Source organism: Colletes latitarsis, chromosome 2, assembly GCF_051014445.1.
Source record: "Colletes latitarsis isolate SP2378_abdomen chromosome 2, iyColLati1, whole genome shotgun sequence".
In the NCBI taxonomy this organism is placed as follows: domain Eukaryota; kingdom Metazoa; phylum Arthropoda; class Insecta; order Hymenoptera; family Colletidae; genus Colletes; species Colletes latitarsis.
In genome coordinates this window covers 24,741,966-24,751,894 of record NC_135135.1, presented here as the reverse complement: position 1 = coordinate 24,751,894, position 9,929 = coordinate 24,741,966, and the positions used below count along the sequence as shown (strand labels likewise).

General features: G+C 41.7%; 1 long non-coding RNA gene across 1 annotated transcript; it reads right to left on the bottom strand.

Annotated features, from left to right (window-relative positions):
* Nucleotides 1-3,776: 3,776 nt before the first annotated feature.
* Nucleotides 3,777-9,216, bottom strand: LOC143351569 (uncharacterized). The gene is made up of 3 exons (XR_013081769.1): nucleotides 8,811-9,216; nucleotides 7,816-8,245; nucleotides 3,777-3,828 (listed from the first exon to the last, which is right to left on the bottom strand). It is a non-coding gene; the product is annotated as an uncharacterized LOC143351569 (long non-coding RNA).
* Nucleotides 9,217-9,929: the final 713 nt, after the last annotated feature.

The window sequence follows — 9,929 nt, the reverse complement described above, 5'->3', positions numbered from 1 at the left end:
TTTTTTGTCCTCTGTGTCTTTTATATTTTATTTCCTCGACACACTCTCTCTCCCCCTCACGGGGCTCGCGTCCTTTGTGCGGGAGGAATTCGACAACGGCGTTTGTTCCGCGACGCCGAGGAGTTTCGGTTTCGCAGGCAGATCCGATTTCCGGGATTGATATCCACGAAAAATGGAAGCCTCGTTGGGAATTTCTGCGAATGGAGTTACCGGGAACGTTACGGTTAAGGGGATGGTTTACTATAGAAATGTTCAAAACATCGATTTCTTTCCTATTTCGGTTTCTGAAAGTAGGTAATTGTGAGATAGCGGGAGGAAAGAATGGGAATGGAGAGGGGATATTGAATGGTCGGTCGAGTGCTTGTGAGAAAGTTAAAAGTCGAGCGTAGCCCTCTGACGGTGACCTGATATTTCCAGTTCCAGTCAATCTCCAGCATAGACATTGACGTAAATTATTTTCTAAAGTCATACCACAAATATTGGAAGTAAAGAATGTTTATTGGTGAAAAGAAAGTTGCGATAGTTCGAAGGGATAGAAGGGGTTTTACTAGAAGCTTTGCATTTTATTTTTGCAGTATTTAGACGGTGTTTTTGTCGTAAATTATTATTGGTTCGGAACGCGAGTTCGATAATAGTTCATTTCCGCGATTGCGGCCGTCGTGGTCAACACAGACGGATTCGATCAGATTGCAATTTCGGAATGCGGTCTGCGGACTTGTTGCATCAACAATTGGAAGGAGTACGATATTACCTGGCTAACCGAGATCGCAAATCGGATCCTGTTCATTTGCGGATGCAAGGCAGTCATTTTTTTTTATCAAAAACTAATGCACTTATCCCGGGGCGAAAGCCTCGCGATAAAGATAGAAGGACGATGGTTGGGAAAATATCATTTTTTATTATTATCGAATGGGTTGAACTTTCCATTTATAAAAATTCGAATAATAACCTAAACGAGACGCGCGAAGGGGCCATCGCGACGTTCCCATTTCGCGGTTGGAAACCCGATGATTAGGCCGGGTGAATAGCAATCCGGAGAAACGAGATCATTCACCGGAGGCGAAAGACGGACCGACGGAAACCCCGAAATACCCGGGAACGCAATTTTTCCGGAATCCTTGGAGGGAACGCGGAATATGGGACGAGAATTTTCGAGCGGTCCACATATTTTTACTCTCCGTGTCCCGTCTCGTTTCCCCTCCCCCGGCCTTCTCCCGGCCATTGTTATCGCTGCCTTCGGTGCTATCAGCCGCGAATGAGACGGTTTTGTAGAACTGTTCGTTACCCGCGATGGTGGTCGTGCGCGGTTAATGCCCGCGGGCCACGATTGTGCCGCAATTACGAGGAGTAGCGGTACGCCATCACGAAGATGTCGAAGAGAAAAATAATGGTTAGAAAAGAAGGGAGGGTGGGGAGACAGGAGTGGCGGGCTGGAGGACGCGCATTGTCGAAATTAATGGGCCGCGGTCGAAAATCCGTGGGAACGATTAAAGTACTTCCCCCGCGAGCGAGCGTCAATCGTTTCGAACGTTTTTCGGTCGTTCGAACCTCCATTTTAACCCTTTCGAGTCGTTCGATTCTTCAAATTTGCCGCCATTCTTGGCGCGCTTGGCCACTGCGCCGTAACGTTCGTTTCAAATGTTCGAAACGCGAAATTATTCAAGTAAGGGACTTTTTTGAGACACTCTTTTTCCAGAATATCCTATTTTTCCACTGGGTGTAATTTCATTCTTAATTTGCTCAAATACAAACCCTTAGATGTCTCAATGTACGCAAAAAGCACTATTGTAGCGTACGAATACGAGCGGGGGTAACAGTATATTTTTCAAATAATAAATTTCACACGAAGGAACCATTTTCTGGAATCTAGTGGACTAGAAACGCATCGAAGACGACGAGAGCCGCTTTCAACGACATTCTGGGGCTCCCTTTGGGCGAAAACCGGGTTCCCGGATCCCCGGCGCGAACAAAGGAGGGCTCCGGTTAGCTTGAAACGAGTTTACGTTGCGCGTGCATTGTGCGGGGCATTCGAGTCGGACCCCGGAATACACGTCGCCAAAGAATTCGACTTGACTTTTATCCGGGGGCCACTTTTACCGGGGCGAAAATTTTTTCCGTAAACATCGTCGTCGATTCTTCTTATCGTCGAACTTTTTCCCTGTGTGCTTCCCTCGCCGTGCCCCCGGTAATCGAGGCAGCTTAAGAGCATTGTGTGTACAAAGAAAAGGGTGTTTCTTATTGAAACGTTGCCGTATACTCCATCGATCTTATTCACGGGGTCGACTCCACAGGGTGTCGTGGAATCTTTCGATCCAGACTGTGACAGGATACTTTGTGAATTTAAAATCTGGTTGTAATTTTTGCACGAGTTCTATTCGTAAATTAAATTATTTATATTCAGACAGATTTCAATTACTTGAGACAGTATCCACAATCGTGTCAGCTTTGCATAGTGACAACATAGGTGTATTTACTTGAATCGTTGTCTCATTTATATACAAAATTACTAAATAATAGAACATTTTTGATTTGTATAGTATCTACGTATGTCACAAAGCGAACGATCGGGTTTTCAGAATCAGGATTAACGAGGTTAGCAGCCTCGTTCGATGGGTGGTTTCGAATGCGCCGCGGTCGCGGGGGAAATTCTTTTCAAAGTTCATCGCGAGTGCTTTTTCGCGTGATTACGCTAAGAATGATACACGGCAACCGGCGAGTTTAAAATATCTCTTAGGTGGCTCTCCCGAGGAACTTTTCGCAGATTTTTTTTTCCCCCGGGCTCGAGGTTCATTTTAATCTCGCGACTGATAAGCCAGGAGTTTTGCCAACAAAGCAACGCTGCATCCTTTCATGCGCTAGCTCGTGGGAATAAACAACTGCAATATCTTAGAGCGTTTTACCTATCCCTCCCGCACTGTTTGCCTTTGCGGAAATTTGCATTCAGTCCCGTTTAAATTTACATAAGTACATGTAAGCTGAGGCCACTTCGAGACTCTGGCTAAAAATTACGTCGAAAACGTCACCGAATCTCGAATTCTTGCGTGTTAAGTTTGTTAAATTTATTGTAAAAATGATGTAATTGTTCGCGTATTTAATTTTAGATTAAACAGCGCGGTGGAGAAATTGCTATTTATAGGTTGGTTCGAGTTTGAAGGAGAAAGAAAATGACGCACGTATTTAATTAGTCGGGATCAGCTTCTACGCGATCGTCGTAATGGCTTGATTGTTTTAGTCGAAACAATTAAAGATTGCATCTAAAGGTAGGAGGAATTGGCTGAGCATGAGGCACCCTTCTCCCGGCACCGACTGTTTCAAACGTTTAAATTACTCCCACGACATTGTCTCGTTTGTTTGAAATTCAATTATCTCAATTTCGACTTCTCGAAGTAGACCAACTTTGCTCCTTATACAGTATAATGGATCCACCGGCATCGTCGATGCATTCGTTCCAATCCGGATAGATTCATTCTGCAACTTTTCGCGCGATAAAACCCGACTTACTGTACCATCACAGGGAACCATTATTGAAATACAAGATTATGGAATTATGTCGGTTGCAAACGCATTTATCACTGAATTATTGGTTAAATATTGGCACCAAACGCATTATTTCCTTTTAATTATCGGTATTAATTTATTTATAAGGCGTTACAATAGGGCTCGAACGATATTAATGTTCCTGGCAAAATAATTCATTCTATAATCGCGAATATTACTGACAATAACACTATTAAAATTAACGTTTATTGAATTAGTAGATACTGTTTGCAACTTACTGCGGTTTCGGGTGCGACGTACGCAAAATTGTCGATCCCAGACATGGTTCACCTGCAAAGTAAACAGCCATCTGTAATTCCAAAATATGAAGAAGGATGTGACAACGATCGTGTATTGATTTCATTAGCCAGAAATAATAAAATAAATTCGTACGGACGCGTGTACCAAAATAACTTTGGAATCATCTTTCAAGCTAGCAAATATTTCATAACGCGACGTTACTTGCTATTTCTAAACACTTATCTAATATTTCACGAATCGTTCAAATTGCAAAGATTTCGATTTTGCTATCGCGTCGTCGTCTGCGACGCGAAATTAAATTCACTGCATTTTCGAACCGTAAGACAACGGTCGACGAGTGCGAATGAACCATAATGGAATTGATAACAATCAAAGTAACAAGGTAATAGGTGCCCCGGTTAAATTATTATGCACGCCCTGCGGAATGTCTTCGGGCGAAGTGTCTTTGGATGACCTTGAGGGGTCCATAGTCTTCTCGAGAAGCTGTTGCTCAGCAATAATACGTTCGAACAGAAAGGAAAATGGAGTACTATTTTAAAAATTTGTGTTAACAGTGAGAAAAATGTACTCGTAAAGGTTGTTGGTCTCGTGATAAAAGTCCCTTTTTATTTTGGTATCTGTGAAACCTAGTCTCAAATGTAAGATTAAATCAATGTAAATTAAATTAAGTTTAGGGAAACGCTGAGGTGAGATTAAAAGAATTTGGTAATATAGTTTGACGTTTAAATTGAATTTATTCGTTCGATTATTGCGACGATTTCCCAGTTTCGATGGTCGGTGGTGGCGATGGTGACCCAGTGGGGATGAAAAATTGTGGTCCATCGGTTTTTCCGTTGGCGCTCACGTGTCACAAATCGAACGCAAGAGTCCTCGGCCGGGGACATCTTTAAGTTGAACACGATTTCCCCATTAGCGATCTTCCCGTCGTTTTCGCGTGATTGCGCGCAACCGAGTTCCCAGCCGTTCCTCGACGGGACCTTTTTAATTTCCTCCAATTTCAATATCGTTTCCATCGGCGTCCATCGCCGAGCCGACCGTCGTTTATTAGTTGTTTTCTCCATTCCGTATGATTGATCGCGAATTAACAGAGTGAAACGCAACGATGGTCGTTCGAAATGAATTGGATCGAGTACACGGAACGATACGCTTAAAATCATCCCCCGGATTTGCACGAACATTATTACTTTTAATGTAAATCAAAGATAATCGTACGCTCGAAATTTAAAAAAGAATAACGATCATATTAATTTCGATAGCGATAGTCCATACGTACTCCATTAAGAAATATAAAATCGCACAACCGCGTTGTTATAATTCGAGTTTTGTTTGAAACGGTTGCGAGATTAGAAATCATTTTTCTGTGCGGATGCTTCGTTCTGCAAGCAATAACAAGGCCGCGAAACAAGATAATAAGCACATCGAGAAACTTTCGCTTTCTCCCCGCAGTGCTATAGCGAAAATACGTTTCCGCGGTCGTTGGGTTATCGCGTAACGATGTGAACATACAGAAAGCAATTGTGCATATCGGGGGACTGCAAACTAACGTGTGGGCGTTCCTTTTGCCAGCAGGCGTATGATTTCTTTCTCGAACGTAATTACACGTGTACGAGCATTTATTAACGATGTCTTGTTTCCCTCCTCGAAGCAGAAATACAAATTATTTCTAACGTTGTCCACTCGCCTGTTAAAGCTCGTATCGTCGCGATCTATGGTTTCGAAACTTATTAACATAACAGCACACACGGTGAAAACTATTTATTATTAAACAACGAGTTTCTAATAAAATTAAAAACAGAGAAGCGGAGATTTATATTTTGATCGATACGATTTCATTATATCAATTCATTATCAATTCATTCGTTAATACATTAATGCTGTTTAATTTTCATGAGAGGCAATTATCGATGCGAGCTCGATATTCACTCGCTGCTTCGCGTCTTTAATTTTTCCATTTCCTCCCCCATCATTCCCACAGCTTCGACACATTCTACGATCCGTTGACTTCCCTTATTATTTTTGATTATCTTTTTCTTGTACGAAGCCTAGTTTATTTCATTCTTTTCAGAAGCACGTGCCTGTAATAGTAAATTCTCAAACACACACGGTGACTAAGAATTAAACAGTAATTTAACCCCTTAACGCTCATATTTTTCCAAGAATGATCAGTTTTCTGTATTGGACTTGTTTCTAAGTTACATAAAAATGCGGTTTTTGTTAATTACAATGTTGTATCTAACGTATAATTTGAAGGAAAACAAGTATTGTTATCCCTTAAACCGTTAAATTAAACAAATATCGTTTTTTAAAACAGTCAGACTCGGCCATGAGCGTTAAGGGGTTAAGAGGTCCAATGAGAAGTAAAGTATTATTTTAAACAGAGACGAGAATAAATAAAAATGAAAATGTCCGGAAACAGCAATGGCTAATAAGAAGCTGCTTTATCTTCGTACGTCGAGCGAATCGGCCCTATAAAACTGTATCTGCAGCGGCTGTCCGGTATTTCGGTCCTTTTATCATCGAAGGAAGGAAGAGCCGCGTGGATTCGTGCTTTATCGCGAACGTGGAACGCCATTCGATCCGCAGGAGCAGCATGCGCGCCTTGCTGACAGGACACTTTATTTATCGCCGCCCGTTGCACTCGTATCCTTGCGTTCTGATATTTTTTTTTTTTTTTTACAATTGCGTGCGTGCAACATGCGCCGCGGAAAATATCAAGCGCGACACCAACGTTACGTTTTAAAAGGTTTTCGAATTGGAGTTTCCGCTAGAGCGCTGCTTAATTCTGATTACTCGCTGCATTCCCAATTACTCCGAACTTCTGTTATCTGTTTCGACATATTTGAGACACAGTTTCTATTAAAACATTCCAGACTTTCTTTGTCCTTATATCGAATCGTACTTCGATTTTTTTTTTTCTAAATAAAGGCAAACGGAATTGCTCCTATTTAAAATTTAGAATCGCAATTAAAGTGGTCCCGCGTTCTTTCTTTGACAGTAAACAAACGGTATTTACCAGGTTTCTTTATACCAAGCTGTTTATTGTTCCCTGGCTGTTCTTAAGGCGAGGCAAAACGCGGTGCTAATTGGATTCCGTGTCATTTCGAGGGAATTGTTTAAAGAACCTTTTCGTTATTTTCGAGTCTCTCGGTACCACCCACGCTGACGCGTCACGAACAAGGGGGAAACCTGGCGTTCAGACGGGCCATAATCCGCGCAGGTGCGCGTGGCGAGCACTTGAGACATTTGTTTTAATTTCCCGTAAATCGTGACATATGGTACATTCGTTTCGACATTTTGTTTTCTCCCCCTGGCACAGTAAACCAGATTTACTCCCTCGAACGACTGTCGTACATTTTTCCGGCGTCTCGCCTGCCACCCCCCCCGAAGGAGAGGGAGGGGGCTCTTTCGTTTCAAGCCTTTAACTCTGGAATTTGTATCGTTCGAATTTTAGATCAGACTTTCGTTCGCTCGCGGAACAAAATATGAACCGTTTCTTTATCGTATCGTTAATTAAACTAGCTCGAAACGCGTGCTCGTATAATTCCGCGATAAAGATGAAATTTTATTCACCTTGCGCTGGCAACGTTCGCTGCTCCGCGAAAATTAACTGACTGATGAAACGAGTGCGAATATTTCGCGTTACGCAAGGTTCGTTATCGCGGAATTGCATCACTGTAAACTTGACACTCTTGTTGAACGACTGTTACAAAATCGTTCTCGGATGGTCTACGGTGTTTGTTTGACGATTATGCTTTGTCGAAACTGTCGGAATAAATTTAAACTTTCCATCGACTCAGCTTTTTCGTTAATAATCACGAAGATTAGCGAAAAGTAACTGGGAGAGTGTACAGAGAGTTATCAATCGAGAAAGAAAGTAAAACTGTCGATATTTCGTCTCTGGTACCAAGTGGTCCATTTAGAATTTGTGTTTAAAATTAATGCTTTGAATCAAACTATAAAACCAAATGAAATTTTTATTCTAAAATATGGGTTTGGGAATTTGAAAAGTATTCTTACCGCGGACACGTGCTTCCAACCGATTTCACGCGAGGAATCTCGTCGATCAAGATCCAAAGCTATCGTGGATCGTGGATTATCGCGTTCAGCTGGGTCCACGGGGGTGACGTCGAAAACTTCACCACCCCTACGCCTCGACGGTGTTTTCCAGGGTGCTCGTTAAGGCGACAGGCGAACGCGACTGAAATTTCCGCGGCGATATTTAATTATATCACACGACCGCCACGAGTGAAATTGCACCGTTAATTAATTCGCGTCCGTCGACCGACGTCTCTTCTCGTTCTTTCTCTCGCTACTAATTAACGGGGCGACAGCCACGAAGACGTTCGTAATTGGCGGTTTAGAACACGGTTTTCGTTGTCCAACTGGCCATCGTAAACATACGCTGAGAAACCTCAATTACCTGGACACACAGGGTGTTAGGCCACCCCTGAGAAAAATTTTAATGAGAGATTCTAGAGGCAAAAATAAGACGAAAATCAAGAATACTAATTTGTTGATGGAGGGTTCGCTAAAAAGTTATTAACGTTTAAAGTTTCGCTCGTACTGAATTTTTTTCTAGAAAGTTATCGGGGGTATGTGTATTCGCCAAAAATGATTGTAATGGAACCCCACAAAAAAAAATAATTTTTTTAGAATGATTTGAAGTTTTTTAATTTAATTTTTTAATAACTTTATAACGAAGCCTTAGTCAAGAAATTGATATTCTTGATTTTCTTCTTATTTTGGCCTCTAGAATCTCCCATTAAAAAATGTATAGCGACGACTGTTTATAGTTTTTTAATTTTTTTGGGTGCTTATTTATTTTACAATACTTAGATTTGTAGAGTTGATTATCATTTTTAGATACTCCCACTATTTTTAAAGAAAAAGAAACTTTGTTTTCTTATGAAATTTTGTCCTCAATTATCTTTACCAAATGTTGTTTTTAAAATTAGTTATCTGTCCCGTAATTGGGTTTCTCACCCTACAATTCAAAGACTCGTGAATCTTACTGTTTTCCCGCCAATTTTACGGCCAGTCGTACCGTCGAAGCGTGATCGAATCGACCCGTTCGTCCATCCTTGTCCGAACGATTCACGTAATCGTTAAAGAGTCCTCTGTTTACCGGTTCAGAAAAATCTTTCCCCAGGTAAGAATCGAGTGTGTCGTAACTCCGGTAAAAACGAAGGCCGCTGAAACCGGTTTTCGAACGCCCTTTTACCAGCCTCGTCGCAGCCGCGTTGAATTTGGGAATCGATTCCGTGTCGAAGTCTCGTACGAGATCGCGATCACCGTAATTTAAATTTCACCTGTGTCATTACGAAACTCAACGACTCTGACGTGCGTCTAGGTAGTACACAATCGATTGTAAACTTGTGATGCACGCACGTCTGTAATTAAGACTCTCGTAGACACGTTTTCGTCTAATCTTTACACTGTTTCGAAATCGGTACATCGAGTAGACAGTACGAATTATCAAAATCGTTGAGGCTTATCCACGTTAAGTAAACAATCATTCCTCAAACAGAGGCTTCTTTTTCACTATAGGGACACTTCGAAACGTATATTTACCGCATCGATTGATAAAATCCCCATAATCTCACTTTAAGACACAGGAATAGCGTTATCGATGGATATAACCGATAACAATTTCGACAGATATTTTGCAGGAACGTTCATTCACTGTTTCGACGGTGTTGCACGTAGCAAACGTTAGAGATTATCGTTTATCAGAACTACGATTCGAGTCTTTAGGCGAAACTAGTTATTTAAAGGCGAGGGTCGCGCGGCAAATCGATCACGATTCTTTACACTTGTCAAGATCAATGTCGCGTACGATATTTAATAGGGTTTTTAAGCAACTGTAGCCGGTGCGTTTCGAGTTAACGCTAACTCGCGCTCGAACCGACAGTGCTCCACGAACTGACTAAAGTCGCCGACTGGAACAGGTGGAGCGGGGCTGTTCGCATAAGTATACAATCGCGAACGACACTTTCAAGGTACCCTCTGGCGCTTGGTTGGTCTTTCAGACATTTCTGCCGACAACCTGTGGGACTGGGAAAAGTTTAGAGTCTAGTTAAAAACAATTAACGACCATTCAAAGTAACTTACTTTTAATTTTTATTGAAAAT